This window comes from Sus scrofa, chromosome 3 (assembly GCF_054392235.1).
Source record: "Sus scrofa isolate SSC_HxYL_T2T_F1_AM1 chromosome 3, Sscrofa_HxYL_maternal_Yorkshire_Landrace_v2.0, whole genome shotgun sequence".
Classification (NCBI taxonomy): Eukaryota; Metazoa; Chordata; class Mammalia; order Artiodactyla; family Suidae; genus Sus; species Sus scrofa.
The window spans coordinates 87,987,501-88,001,042 of record NC_139385.1 but is presented as its reverse complement, the minus strand read 5'-3'; the positions used below and the strand labels follow the sequence as shown (position 1 = coordinate 88,001,042).

Here is a 13,542-nt window from a genome sequence, read left to right as displayed (position 1 = left end):
CACAGGTATTCAAGTTTGCAGAAACTTATCCTAAAGAATCTGACATACATTTAGTTTGACTTTTCCCCTCACCATCCACTCAGCTTCTCAGACTCTGCCACAGCCCCCAAAAGAATCCAAGTTCAGTATTCAAGCATTTGTCTCTTACATCATCGCCAGCCCTGTACACTAGACTTGGAATCAACATCAAGGTAAGCCTTGGGGAGAGATCAGATTTGTAGAACTGGAAACTTCAGGCCAATCCAACAGCGGTTCCTTGGACATTCAATCCAAAAGCTCCAGGTTGTGGGGGAGGTGGGGGTGAGCTGACAGATTGGTGCCAGAGACCAGCCTGCTTTTGGAGCCATTCCAGGCCCTGATGCAACCAACAGCCATGGGCTTTGTAAAGGACAAACATCTCTGTGGCTCTGCCTACATCAATCACTGCCTTTTACCAGGTCAGGAGCAAGTTCTGAATTCTTACACAGCTGGGACAATCATTTCCTTTTCTTGCACCCTTTGGACTGTGGACAATTTGGGAGACCCTTTTGTTCCCTTGGGGCTTAAACTCAGGGGCCCTAGAACTCTGTTATATTGCCTCCTAGAAATCAATCAAATTTCACTCTTTCCTTTCTCTTTATTAACAAGTGTAAAACAGATGTTAGCTGGGTCTCTGATCCCATAGGGTGTACAGGAGATCAGCTCACCTCTACACCCCAAACCCTGGAGAAGTTAAAGCCCTCACTAAGAGTTCTGTAAGTTAGATGTTAAGAGGGCTGAAGATTATGGATTTGTGTCTGACCCCACTGTCTACATTTGAAACCTGGACTCACCATCTCACAGCTCTGTGGTCTTGGGTAAGTTATTTAACATCTCTGTGCCTCGATTTTCTCTTATGGATATATAATAGTACCTCTTAGGGTTTTTATAAGGATTAAATGAGGACATGCCCATGGAGGACTTAGCAGAGGGCCAAACATTACTCTGTAACAGTTAGCTATTATTATTGGTGTCATGAGAGCACCTTGGTAACAAAATAGCTGCAACAAAGTAGTGGCACCAAAATGTCCATCTTGGCTCCCAGACTTTTGACCAGAAAAGGTAGATGGAACTAACAGATATGAAAGCCTTGAATTTAATGGATTGAGCCCTATTGGTGGAATTTCTACTATCAATTATTTGGTACAGAGCCTGAGTAGGTAACACTGTAAGCCATCTCTAGTTTCACATCAGCCTTTTCTGACTCTTGTAAGGCTGGACAATAGTATTTCCTGAGAGATACTACAACTCCTTCTTTTAAAAGTCATCAGGGGGGTATCCAGTGGCTTTCCTGCAGGATTTCCTCTAGTCCTGCATGAGCTTGTCCCCTGATACTCCTCCTTAGACCCAGAGTGCTCCATGCTCACCTACTCAGAATCATGGTCATGAATTTGCCACAAGGCTTCTATAGGAGTCATGCCATGGCCTGTGCTATTCCAAATTAGACTGTACTTTACCAACTATAAGGGAAAAAATAAAAATCATTAAAAAAAATTAGACCTCATTTAAAATTTTTTTTGGCCATGCCATGGCATGTGGAAGTTCTAGGGCCAGGGATCAAACCCATGCCACAACAGTGACCCAAACCATAGCAATGACAGTGCTGGATCCTTAACCTGCTGCACCCCCTGGGAACTCCTAGACTTTATTTTTAGAGTAAGCATCCCAATACCATGTAGGTAGGCAAGGGACTGCTATTACTCAGGCAAAACATCTAAAAGCATCAATTCCAAATGATCTTTCATTTTCTAAGTTTGACTTTTAGTTTACAACCAATCTTCCAACTTCTGCTAACCGTGGTGTTAATTTTCTCTATATAGTCAAAGGTTCAATTGTATCAGATCAATACTTTCTTATATTAATGTCTTCCTGTACCTTGTGGATCTTAAACCATCATGCTGTGGAGAGGAAGCCACTTAAATATTTGATAAGGGACTAAGCAGGCTCCAGGTAAATTTAAAATTGCATCCTCAAAACGTTGTGTGTATTCTCAGGGCACTTTATTGACTAAATGTAATAACTGATAGCAATAGTGCTATTACTCACACATCAGTGCACAGTATTTTGCATTGAGACTATAACAAGTCTCGGTCGTATTACTCAACTGCAACTTGTTTAAAATAGAAACAAAAACCAGGAAAAGACAGAAAGGATCAGAGGAGGTAAGCTTGTGTGGGGAATTCTAGAAGCCTAAAACAATAAAATCACAAAGACAAAATTCATTCTTCAGCCGTTAACTATTTTTGGTATATGGTCGTTTGTGCTTGGAAAATGCTATAAGGATAATGATCTCAAGAAATTGGTTTCTTGAAACTCAGAGCAATGGCCTTTGCATTTTGACAAATTTAGATGATTTTACGGGGGCGGGGGGGAGGGAAGGGAAGGGAGGGGGAAGCAGGAAAAGGCCCCCTGGCTCATCATGAGCATCATAATCAGGTCCACTCTCGATTCCCTTTTCTGAGCCCTGGCACACCTCTCGCCCGGGGAGTTAGCCAGGAAGCAGCTGTGTGGAGGGGAGATGGAGAGCTCAAAGTGGTGAACTGAGATGCCCACACAAAGTCCTTGTGGCAGGACAGAGGAGGGGTGGAGATAGATGGGGAGAGGTGTGGGAAGGGCTCAAGGAAGTCCAAGGAATCCAAAAATTCCCAGTTTAAACCAGGCCTTTTAGGAAGGCAGAAAGATGGAACTTTTCGCTTCATCGTGTTTATGACTTTTTTTTAATTTTATTTTTTAGGGCCGCACCCGCAGCATATGGAGGTTCCCAGGCTAGGGGCCTAATCGGAGCCACAGCTGCCGGCCTACGTGTTTATGACTTTTAAACAGACATGTGGGTGTGGGCCTCTAGGCATCCTCTTGCCTCAGACTCCATTCAGTTTAGGCACAGGCTCGACCTTGATTTAGTCTTTTACCGCTTATAAAGCCCTTTCACATGTGATGTCATCAGATCTTCCCAATCACCTCAATTCACGGAAACTGAGTCCCCTGGGGTTCCACAACATATCCGAAATCACTTGGACAATAGGCAATGTTGGTTTACCTCTCCTAGGTGGGGGAGGAGTTCTGGTTATGGGTTAAATAAATCAAGATCACAACGAAGTCATCATAGTAGGGGGTGGAGCTTTGGTCTCATGAAACAGGTGCAGTAAAAAGCCTGGGAGGAGGCCCCAGCTTTTGAGATGCCCTGGTTGTGAGCAGAGAAGAATGAGGGAACATGCAGAAGGATCATGGGGAGGGGGGGTGTATGGGTAAAGGCCAGGAACCTTGAAGGAAGTCAAACTCTGAATATCAAATCCAACACTTAGCATCACTGTCCTTGACTTATAATCTGCTGTCACTTAAGCAAGTGACCTACATATTTCTTAGTCGTGTGTATTCAGTATTTCTATATTAGGTTTCCCAGAGGCCAGATGCTAGTTCCAAGTTAGCCTCTTACCTTCTCTTTTGCCTGGAAAAGTACAAGATTTGCAGGTTACTTTACGAGGTCCCAAGCAAATACCCAATCCCTCCTTGGGGCAGTGCCACCTTACTTATTAACAGGACTGTGGGAGCACCTGAAGGACTTAGGCCATCAAAAGAAATTGTAGAGGCGAGCTTGCCCCTTTTTCTTATGAGTCCAGCGAGTTTGGAGACTGTAACGAACTAAATTTAAAATCAAGATGGTTTACAAGGTACAGAAGGAATAATAGTGCCATTTAAAAGAAATCAATCAAAGCTTTAGAGAGAAGAGTGTGTCTTTGGAGACTTTGGAACAAAAACTGACCTTGCTGAGCCACAAAATGTCATAGACCTTAAAAGATTTCCCCAGATCAATGATATATTTTTAAATCACTTTCCTTAAGCAAATCGGTCTTGTCTTATAATGGCCGAGGGTTTCTACGGACGTCATCCCAAACAGTGCCACTGTGGGCCAAGGAGGAGACCTTAGGGGAGAATCAAGCAAACTCTCATTTTCATCAAATTAAAGTTGGAGAGTGAGGGTCTAAACTGGATTCCTGTAATGTCATTTCCATACCCCTGCAATGTTTTACCTGTGTGCTCTTGCTTAGCATTCAGTTCTACTTCCAAGTATCCACACTTGAGACAAGATGCTTTCATGTCCATGGTGCTTTGCAGTTGATTGAAGGTGCCTAATCTTAGAGGCCAGAGCACATTTTCTTCTGAAATCCATGTGCACCCTTCTTCACTACCTTAATCAGCCACCTTATATCTTCTATCTCTTTCCTCTGCCCCTCTGTCCTCTTACTCCTCGGCTTTCCATATCATCTTCTCCCCTTTGTCCCCTTTGTCCAGAGCTCTCTGCCCTTTCTCCAGTTGACATTTCTGGCTCCCCATGGAATTACTGAGCTGTTCCCATCCCCATCTAGGGAAGAAGGGTTCAGAACAGAAAACTGCCAGGCAGCTCATGTTTGAAGGTTTCTCTGGTCAGTATGACCCATTCCCAGGCATCTCCATTTTATGGTCGGAAAATTCCAGCCAAGAGTGACTCCTCCGAGGCCATGGCTGATGAAGCTAAAACCCTAGATTATTACATTGGTGTCCATCTTATCTAGAGTTGAAAGCTCTCTCTCTATACCGAGGAGCATTTATCATTTGCATCATTCTTGTGGAAAGGACTTCCATGGTTGGTTTTAATAAGGATCTCAAGGGTACTTGAGCTTTACATTTTTTTCCTGGACTTCAAAGTGTCAAGCAGACTTCTGGCTCCCTAGCTGTATGAAAGACCCCAAGCTATTTGGAAGAACTGATGCTGAGTACTTAGAGTATTTTACTAGATGTCAGGATTAAGAGTCTCACACCAGCCCAGGGATTTGAAAACCATGGAAAAGCCTTGGTGTGAAAGGAAGTGACCCCAGAAGGAGGAAAGCAGCTTTCCCCAATGCAGGGCTGAACTGTAGATTGTATGTCCCATCCTGGGACACAAAGAAAGTCAGCATTCTTGTTCTGGCTCATCGGGTGAAGAACCCAGCTCGTATCCATGAGGGTGTGGGTTTGATACCTGGCTTTGTTCAGTGGGTTAAGAATCTGGCACTTCCACAAGTGTAGGTCTGTGTCAGAGCTTGCAGAGGAGGCTTGGATCTTGTGTTGCTGTGGCTGTAGTGTAGGCTGGCAGCTGCAGCTGCGATTCAGCCCCTAGCCTGGGAACTTCCATATGCCTCAGGTGCGGTCGCACAAAGAAAAAAAAAATAGAAAGAGAGAGGGATGATCAGGTGAGAGAGGACCACTGGCCTAGCCTTTAGGGGAAATATGACAAAGTAAAGGTAAGTGCAGCACACATGTCACACCCCAAAACTGTCATCATTATTTAATAATAGCAAACATGTCCTGGTAGCCTACTGTGTACTATGCTAAATTTAAGTTATCTCACTTAGTCCTCAAAATGAGGTGGCTACTAATTTCTTAGCCTCAGTTTTCCATGCAGGGAAATTGAGGCTTAATTATTAGTTGGCACAAAACCATAGGAGGAGGTGGAAGTAGAATTTGAACCCATGCATGCATTCTGAAGCCAGAGTCTAAGCCGGTCATCACTATCATGTCTCAGGATGGTGGAAACAAGTGCTGCATGTAGAATCTTCTGCGTGGGGCAGAGGAGAAATGGCAGCTCTCACTGAAACAGTTGGAGTCCAGGCAGGGTGGAATCTTCAGCCTCAGATTCCTCAGGGATTGGCAGTAGCAAATCTGAGAGCAGGTGGGGAGCCAGAGCAGAGCCTGCAGCAATGATGGTGTGGGGTGTCTGGGGGAAGAGCTAGGGGGTGGTGTCCCCAGTAGCAGCCGAGTCACCTGGGGACAGAGAGGCCCCCACACATAAGCAGTGTGGGAAGTGGCTGCCTGAGGCTGATAGCCGGTATGTTTACGAGGCTTAATAACCAAACTCGTAAGGGACGGGACACTTTTTTTATTTCTCATCTCAGAATGTTGACACTGTATGTACCTTGATTTCCCAGCTTCACTGTACACTTGGTGGAGATGGGGGGTGGGGGAGGAGCAAGTGCTGGCATTTCACTTCCTTGGCTCCCCACAATGAACGCCAATTTATTTACTTAGAGGTTACGCATTCACCCATATTTTGGAAAGAATGCAACTCGGTGCACTCATTATTTCTGCCTGCTAGGAACTGGTGCTTCAGAACAAAAATAATAGATCCTTTGAAAAAACTCCCTTGAAGTCTTATTCCAGGTGCATATGTGCATCTGAAGAAGGAGAGGCAGGTGGCATTTATTATACATCTACTGTAAGCTGGGCACCGTGCCAGACACACTACAAACGTTATCTCATTTAATCTTCAAATGGCTGGATAAAGTAGGGACTATTATTAATATGCATTTTGTACGGTTGCAAGAACTTAAGGGCTTGAACTCACAAAGTTAACGTATCATATATGCCCAAGTAATTCTGGCTCCAAAACCCATCTTTCCCCCTAATTCACTGAAAGACATGCTAAGTAAAGAACTGGTCTTTGTAGGGGATGTTTTTTCTGCTCCTCTAAGTCCCTGTGGTCACTGGCTTTAGGCCTCCTTGAGTGACTTTCCAAGCATTGAGATTCCTGATGCCAAGGCTGCTGTCAATGGGGCGAGGGAAAAAAAAACACATCCTGGGCGCCGTGAAGCTGGTACAAACACACAGGGTGGATGAAATTGGCAGCAATGGCTTAGCCCCCTTTTCCATAGCAGAGTAGGATACAATTTAACACATACTCTCCTGCCCCCAATTCAGTGGTTTCTTGACCTTTGCGTAGAGTGTGTTTGATGACCGGGCACAGAGAGCTCCAAGCCATCCTCTGAGCCTGGCCTCCTGTCTCACTGCAGGGTACCCTCCACATTCACGGAGGAGAAGAACAGAACATTCTGTCCAGAAAATTATGTCATGTCAATAGAGCTTTCTCTGGACCCCCTGCCCCCCAGCCTTGACCCCAGGTGCTGAAGTAAAAGAAAAAGAAAAATGTGGGCAATAAATACACCACCCACCAAAGAGATCGCTCTGCCCCATGTTGAGGAAAACTCCAAGGAAACATTAAAGCAAGTTCACTTGGCCTCTGCTTCTAACATCTTCACCAAGTGCCACAGTCAGGAAGCCTAATGGAACTGGGGGTTTTACAGCCCGCTGTATCTGAAGACAGCAGTCCTCTCTCCAAAGTGAGACACTGCCAAATAGCCTTTCCCGTATGTGAAGAAAAGCGAGAGGATGAAGAGTTCCCGGGAGGAAGGAACCTCACAGGAACACAAGATGGCTCTCCGCCTCCAGGCGGCTAAACCTGCAGCCCCTGGCTCCCCTCTCCATCTCCCCAGCAGCTGGCAGCCCCCTGACTCCCAGCAAGACCTGGTCCCGCTCCAGCAGCCCCCCTGTGGGAGTGGATAACTCTCATCAGCTCAGAGTCTTCCCTGTCCTCTGCAGTTAGTCCTGCCTCCTGGGGGCACATCCTTGAGCTTCCAGATAGAGATTTGGGTAAAAATGAGCAGGAGGCATGGTCCCCAAGGGTGTGCAAGGAGGAGGCTAGAGGGCCATGGAGGAGTCTTTACAAAGCCTTGCAGCCTGGGGTTGAGGGGAGAAGGGAGAGTTGGAGAACATTGGCCCTCTCCCTGTCCACACAGGGCATCCAAGAAGTGCAAGAACTGGATTTATTTTGAAATTACTTCTGACTGCATGGGCTGTGTTCTTTCAGCCGTAACGCTGCTCCAACACCAAACCTCCCGGGGTCTGACTTCATAAGTATTACGCTGGTGTTTCCACAACAGGTCTTGGGAGGTTGTGGACAGTGTGACGGGCTCCGGAGGGGGGACTGACACAGGCTGAGTCAGTCCCCATCTCTGTCATCACTGCAAACCCCAGATCCTGTGCAGCTCTCCAGTGATGGCAAGGCAACCCGGCATGGGGATGTTTCTTTTTCTTCCAGGAATGATAAAGAGCTCATGGGAATCTTTGTGGTGGGAAATAAAGAGCAAAGACGTATCATAAGCTAGAGAAAATGTGTGCTTATGTCAGGCTATGCTAACATGACATCTCTTTCTTTTTACTTAAGACTATTGGTTCTTGACCTGGGAGGGCCTTCAGAAACCAGCCAGTCCAGGGAGTTCTCATTGTGGCTCAGGGGAAATGAATCCAACATGAGGCTGTGGGTTCGTTCCCCGGCCTCGCTCAGTGGGTTAAGGATCCAGCATTGCAGTGAACTGTGGTGTAGGTCACAGACATGGCTTGGATCCAGCATTGCTGTGGCTATGTTGTAGGCCGGCACCTACAGTTCTGAATGGACCCCTAGCCTGAGAACTTCCGTATGCTGGAGGTCTGGCCCTTAAAAAAAAGGCACAAAAAGAAAAGAAACCAGCCAGTCAGCCCCTGACTTTGCATTCTGTGATCACCATGTCACAAACCAGCCAGTGGGGCAAGTGACACAGTTCCTGATGCCAGGTGGACACCAGGACCCAGGCCCTGTGGTAACACAGTGTCATGCCACTCCTCTGGCACAGGACCCTGCTTGCCATCCCTAAGGGAGCTGCACCTGATACAGATGCCAGAGATTTGTCCTTGGAGGTCCTGATAATAGTCTGAGTTGCAGCTTGGGCATCAGGACTCTAGGAAGCTCCCAGGGAGAGCTGGGAGAACACTGACCTAACACTGGAGCCCCCGCCCCCAACCCATGTGCTCTTTATGGATGATACTCTGGACCTAATGTTTGCAAACTTGGCAAATGTATGTATTGAAACCCTACCCCCCAGAGTGATGGTATTTGGAGGCAGGGCCTTTGGGAGGTGATGAGAATTAAATAAGGTCCTGAGGATGAACCCTCATAAATAAGATTAGTGCCCTTTTAAGAAGGCTGGAGAGACAGCTTGCTGCTTCTCTCTCCCATTTTGCCCCATGGGGACGCAATGAGAAGCAGGCAGTCTGCAACCTGGAAGAGGGCTCTCACCAGAACCCAAGCCTGCTGGCAGCTGATCCTGGACTTCCATCCTCCAGAATTGCGAGAAATAAATTTCTGTTGTTGCAACTGCCCAGTCTATAGTGTTCTGTTACAGGAGCCCAAGTGGACCAAGGTAGGGAACACCTGGTAAGCACTGTCCCCCTCATTAATAGCACCCCCAGGCTTCAAGGCACTGACCTGAGAGGCAGCAGGAGGCAGTGGGACGGCTCTGAATGAAACACCAGCAGACCTCAGCCTTGGCTTAGACCAACTCCCCACGTGACCTGGATGAAGTGACAGCTCCCCAGCGGCCACAGATGCCTCCTCTGTAAAATGAGGGCTTTGAAATGAAAGAGGACCTCCGCTGGTCCTTCCAGCCCGCACATTCAGCAACTCTGGGTGTTCTTCTCAGTTCCAGGCTCCAGTTTCTTAAAACTTGATATTTGCACAGCTTCATTTTTTCCCTTTAATCACAATCCCCCTCCATTTTTTTTTTTTTCAGTTTCTGCCCTGTTTTCTTCATTTCATCAAGTGTAGCTCTCCATCTATGAAAGCCAGCAACCCTCAGCTTGGCCACGCTGTGGGCACAAAGTCACACCAGCTGTAAAACCCACCTCTCACTGAAGAAAAAGCCCCTGGTGCTCAAACAGGAAGTCCAGTCTCTGCAGCTGCCTGAGAAGACTTTGTTCTGGGAGCCCCGTCTTCCCCAGAGGCATCTGGCAAGAGTTCGCAAACCCCCCTGCCAGAAGCATCACTGTGGGTATCTGCTCTTTGCGCTTCCCACTGCTCTTCTGGGGAACTCTGCTTAAAAGCCACCCACGGAAGCTTCGCAGTTTTTCCTGTTGCCAATGCTAACCAAGAAAAATCGAGTCTAAGCAGGGGCTGCCTGCCGAAGCCGCCTAGGCTGTTGCTTGTCCAGGGGCCAGCGTGGAGCCAGGTTCCATGCAGAAGTGGGGAGAAAGGCTGTTTCCTCCGCCCTCTGCGCTGCTCTCCCAGGTAGCGTTCCTCATGCCCACAATCACTAAGTCTGCCCCAAAGCCAGTTCCTGCATCTCCCAGCCTCACTCCCTTTCTGCTGGAGATCAGAAGCATCCAAGGTGAGCCGGGTGGGAGAGAGGCAGAGTGCCCTTGCCCTCTCTCCTTGTTCTGTAGACACATAAGCACATACATACATACACACTCCCCATAGATATATATTCATGTGTATGTATACATTTATAGATACATAGTATATAGATATAGATAGTGTATATATAGTGTGTGTTTGTTTGTTTATAGGGGAAGCAGGGACTCTGGCTCACCAATTCTGCAAGAAGCCACTTTAACTCTCAGTCTGCTCTGGCCAGCTTCCCCGCTTCATGGTGCGGTAAGATCACTCCCTCTACCCTTTCAAAGGAAAGCAAATAGCTCATAATTTCAAAGAATAACCATTACCTCTCAAGAGTTCTCAAAAAAGACTTTTTAAAAGTCCAGTAATTCTACTCTGAGGAAATACAAAGGTAAAGATACTCATCATGATGTTTTTAAAAAAGGTAAATCCTTAACTCTAGTAAGAGTATACATGTAGGAGTTCCCGTTGTGGTGCTGCAGAAACAAATCCAACTAGTATTTGTATAACCTCATAGTATAACCATGAGGATGTGGGTTTGATTCCTGGCCTGGCTCAGTGGGTCGGAGAGCCATTGTTGCCGTGAGTTGTGGTGTAGGTAGCAGATGGGTTCAGATCCCATGTTGCTGTAGCTGTGGTGTAGGCCAGCAGCTGTACCTCCAATTCGACCCCTAGCCTGGGAACATCTATATGCCATGGGTGTGGCCCTAAAAAGTGAAGAAAAAAAAAAGAATATACATGTAATGGAATGTTCTGAAACCTTTTAAAATAATATTTAAGGAGTTTAAAAAATTACACTTAATGAAGTGGGACACTGTTTAAAAATAATATTTGGTGAATGTTTACAGTGTGTAACAGTGTCCCAATTATTTAATAATCTCAAACAAAATCAGAGAAAAAAAAGACTGCAAAGAATTATGTCATCATGCAAATAATGGTTACTTCTAAGTGGTAAATTACAGGGTATTCTTATTTATTTCTTCATCTCTCTTCAGAATCTCTCTAAAATAAACATACAATCATCCAGTCCACACCTAAAGCCTATATATTTATTTATTTATTTTTCAGAGACCAGCCTCAGAGCTGGTAGCCTTTTGTTCCCTAAAAAGAACAAATTCATGCTGAGAAAACCAAAGGCATTTCCACCCGCCTCCTGGGTGGAGGAGTCACTGGGTGGGCTCTCTCCATCTCCACAGCAGCCAACATTTGTTTTGGACCCATAGGGATCAATGCCAGGCTTGCAGTCCCTGCCTTGCTTACGTTCCCCTACTTCCTCTTCTCTGCCTGTCTTTGTGGAACATATGCTGGAGGTAGGGAGCATGACAATGACTCATCCACCGATGAATAAATCAGTTTACAGAAGCAGAATCGTCTTGGTCACCAGCTGCATATTTTGGCTCCATGGGCTATACCAGCCCCCTATGTTAGCTCCATGGGCTATACCAGGCTGCTGGCCGCCTCAGTATTCCCCCCAAGAGGAAACAGTTTGCAGTTAAAATCAAGAGGTGCCTTGAAGGTAAAACCAACCCACATAGAGGAAGAAGAGTGAGAATAGTGACCAGAGAAAGCCCAGCCACAGGAGAAAAGGAAGGGGTGACTTCCCTCCATGTTGACACCTGCTTCCCTGGCACAGGTGTCCCCAACATGGGAGCCTGAGGAGCTGACTGTCTTCACTGAACCTTAGGGGTCGCAGTGCCTCCCGCTCCCACTGCTCAAATAAGAAGCTAAGGGAGCTGGACCATTGCCTCCAGTCCCAAATAAGTGGTAATCTGGGAGTTTCTCTCCCTGAATCCTAACATCAAAACCACAAGCCAAATCACCCAGTGTAGAAGGAGGACAAAAGGGGGTCCTGTGGCCGGTGCCAGATGAAAGGGGCCCCGCCAGCCCCAGCTGGGGAGCACGTTCCCTTTGAATCCAGGCATCCCAGGGTCCCTGCTGCTCCAACTGGTGGAAGCAGGGTTTGTTTGGTTTTTTTAAATTTTTTCTGGCCCACATCTTGAAGTCTTTCCAGACTGATGGACTAAAGTGGAAATTACAGTCCTATCAGTTCTGTCTAAAACAGATGCCACATAATCACAATCATATTAATAAAGCAGGTGAGCAGGAGTATGAAGAATCTGAGGAAGGGGAAGGCGAGCAAACAAACAAACAAACAAACAAACAAAACCTACCAACTTCCAGAATGTCTCCACCTATTGAATGCTCCTGCCTTGAAACAGATTTCCCTGAGAAATGTGAAGTTGGCTTTTTTCTGTCCAAACTCCAAGAATTTCCTTTCCTTTTATTTAACATTTTCTATAGTTTGGATGAAGGAAGCGAAAAGGAGGGATATTTTCTCGAATCTTTTTGGACTTGACCACATTCAAGGTCTTATTTATGCGTGGGTTTCCAGCTGTGCATGACATAAGTCATTGAAAACTGGCACATCTTCCCATCAGCAAACACAGCACAACCACAAGCTTGGCAAGCAGTTCATGTTGCCAGATGCCTTCAGTGTTTCTTAAACTATGTATTCAAGGCACTCCACTATTTTTTCTTGCTGGAAATACTTTCAAAGAAGAACACAATGTTTTGGGTTGCCTGGCCAAAGTTTAGCTGTACTTTTGCATCTTTGCCAAACTTCCTGTTTTTAGCAAAACAATTTATTATCTTGCTGGTTCTTTACCCAAAAGGATTTGCAGGCACAAATAAGTACTTGGTTTCCATGTCTTTTCAGAGAAGGAACTCATTCACTTTCCCATAATTATCCTGAAGACGCAAGAACTGAAACGTATTTAACCTTTGGGAGTGCTACCGAGGTGTAGAAAAGGTTTTAATTATTCAAAACCTCTACGATCTGAACTTTAAAGAACTGACATTTTGTGTGTGTGTGTGTGTGTGTGTGTGTGCAAGGAAAATAATTCTTTTCAGGTGGTTTGGCACGATCACAGATTTGCCGCACGTGGCATTGTAGGAGCAAGTTTGGAGTGATTTGGGGTTTGGAAGCCAAGGTTAGGCTAGATTTGTTGATTCATCAGAAGGAAAGCATTTGACCAGACACTGTTATGAATAGTTCATCTCCAATTACTAAGCTATGCAGTCACCTTTTCGATTTCATCAAAAAACAAAACAAAGCAAAAACTAGACAGTAAGCCAGCTAGCCTATTATCTTTATCTAGCAGCCAACTAGCCTTAATACCAGTAAATAGTTCAGGAAGAAACTTAAATTCTCCACTTAATTATGTTGAGGTAGCCACATATAGTTTCAGTTTTCTTCTACAAAAATATTTTAGCTATCATTAGAACATGTGTTTTCAACACACACAGACACACATACATATACACACACAAATATAGTTAGTCATTTAGACAGGCTTCAGCAGTACTGATCTGTACTGTACCAGAGCAACATTGATAACACTGTGGCTAATTCATCAGTAAAATGCATTTAATTTCTAGGGTAGAATGCACTTCAGCTTAGATGGATGGACCCAACTACAATTTCTCCACATCTTTCCAAAATTATTTCACACTACCTGCAAAGA

General features: G+C 45.6%; 1 protein-coding gene across 10 annotated transcripts in view; it reads left to right on the top strand.

The window, feature by feature from the left end:
• The window catches only part of LOC110259998 (uncharacterized), a 494,473-nt gene that overhangs the window by 474,627 nt on the left and 6,304 nt on the right, over positions 1-13,542 (top strand). For 7 of the 10 annotated variants that reach the window (XR_014839720.1, XR_014839735.1, XR_014839738.1 and 4 more), the window contains 2 exons: positions 9,414-9,907; positions 10,189-10,276. The gene's annotated coding sequence lies outside the window, so the exon portion shown is untranslated. Of the gene's footprint in view, positions 1-83; positions 192-627; positions 837-9,413; positions 9,908-10,188; positions 10,277-13,542 lie in introns of all 10 variants that reach the window. The other 3 variants (XR_014839719.1, XR_014839721.1, XR_014839722.1) reach the window with 2 other exon arrangements.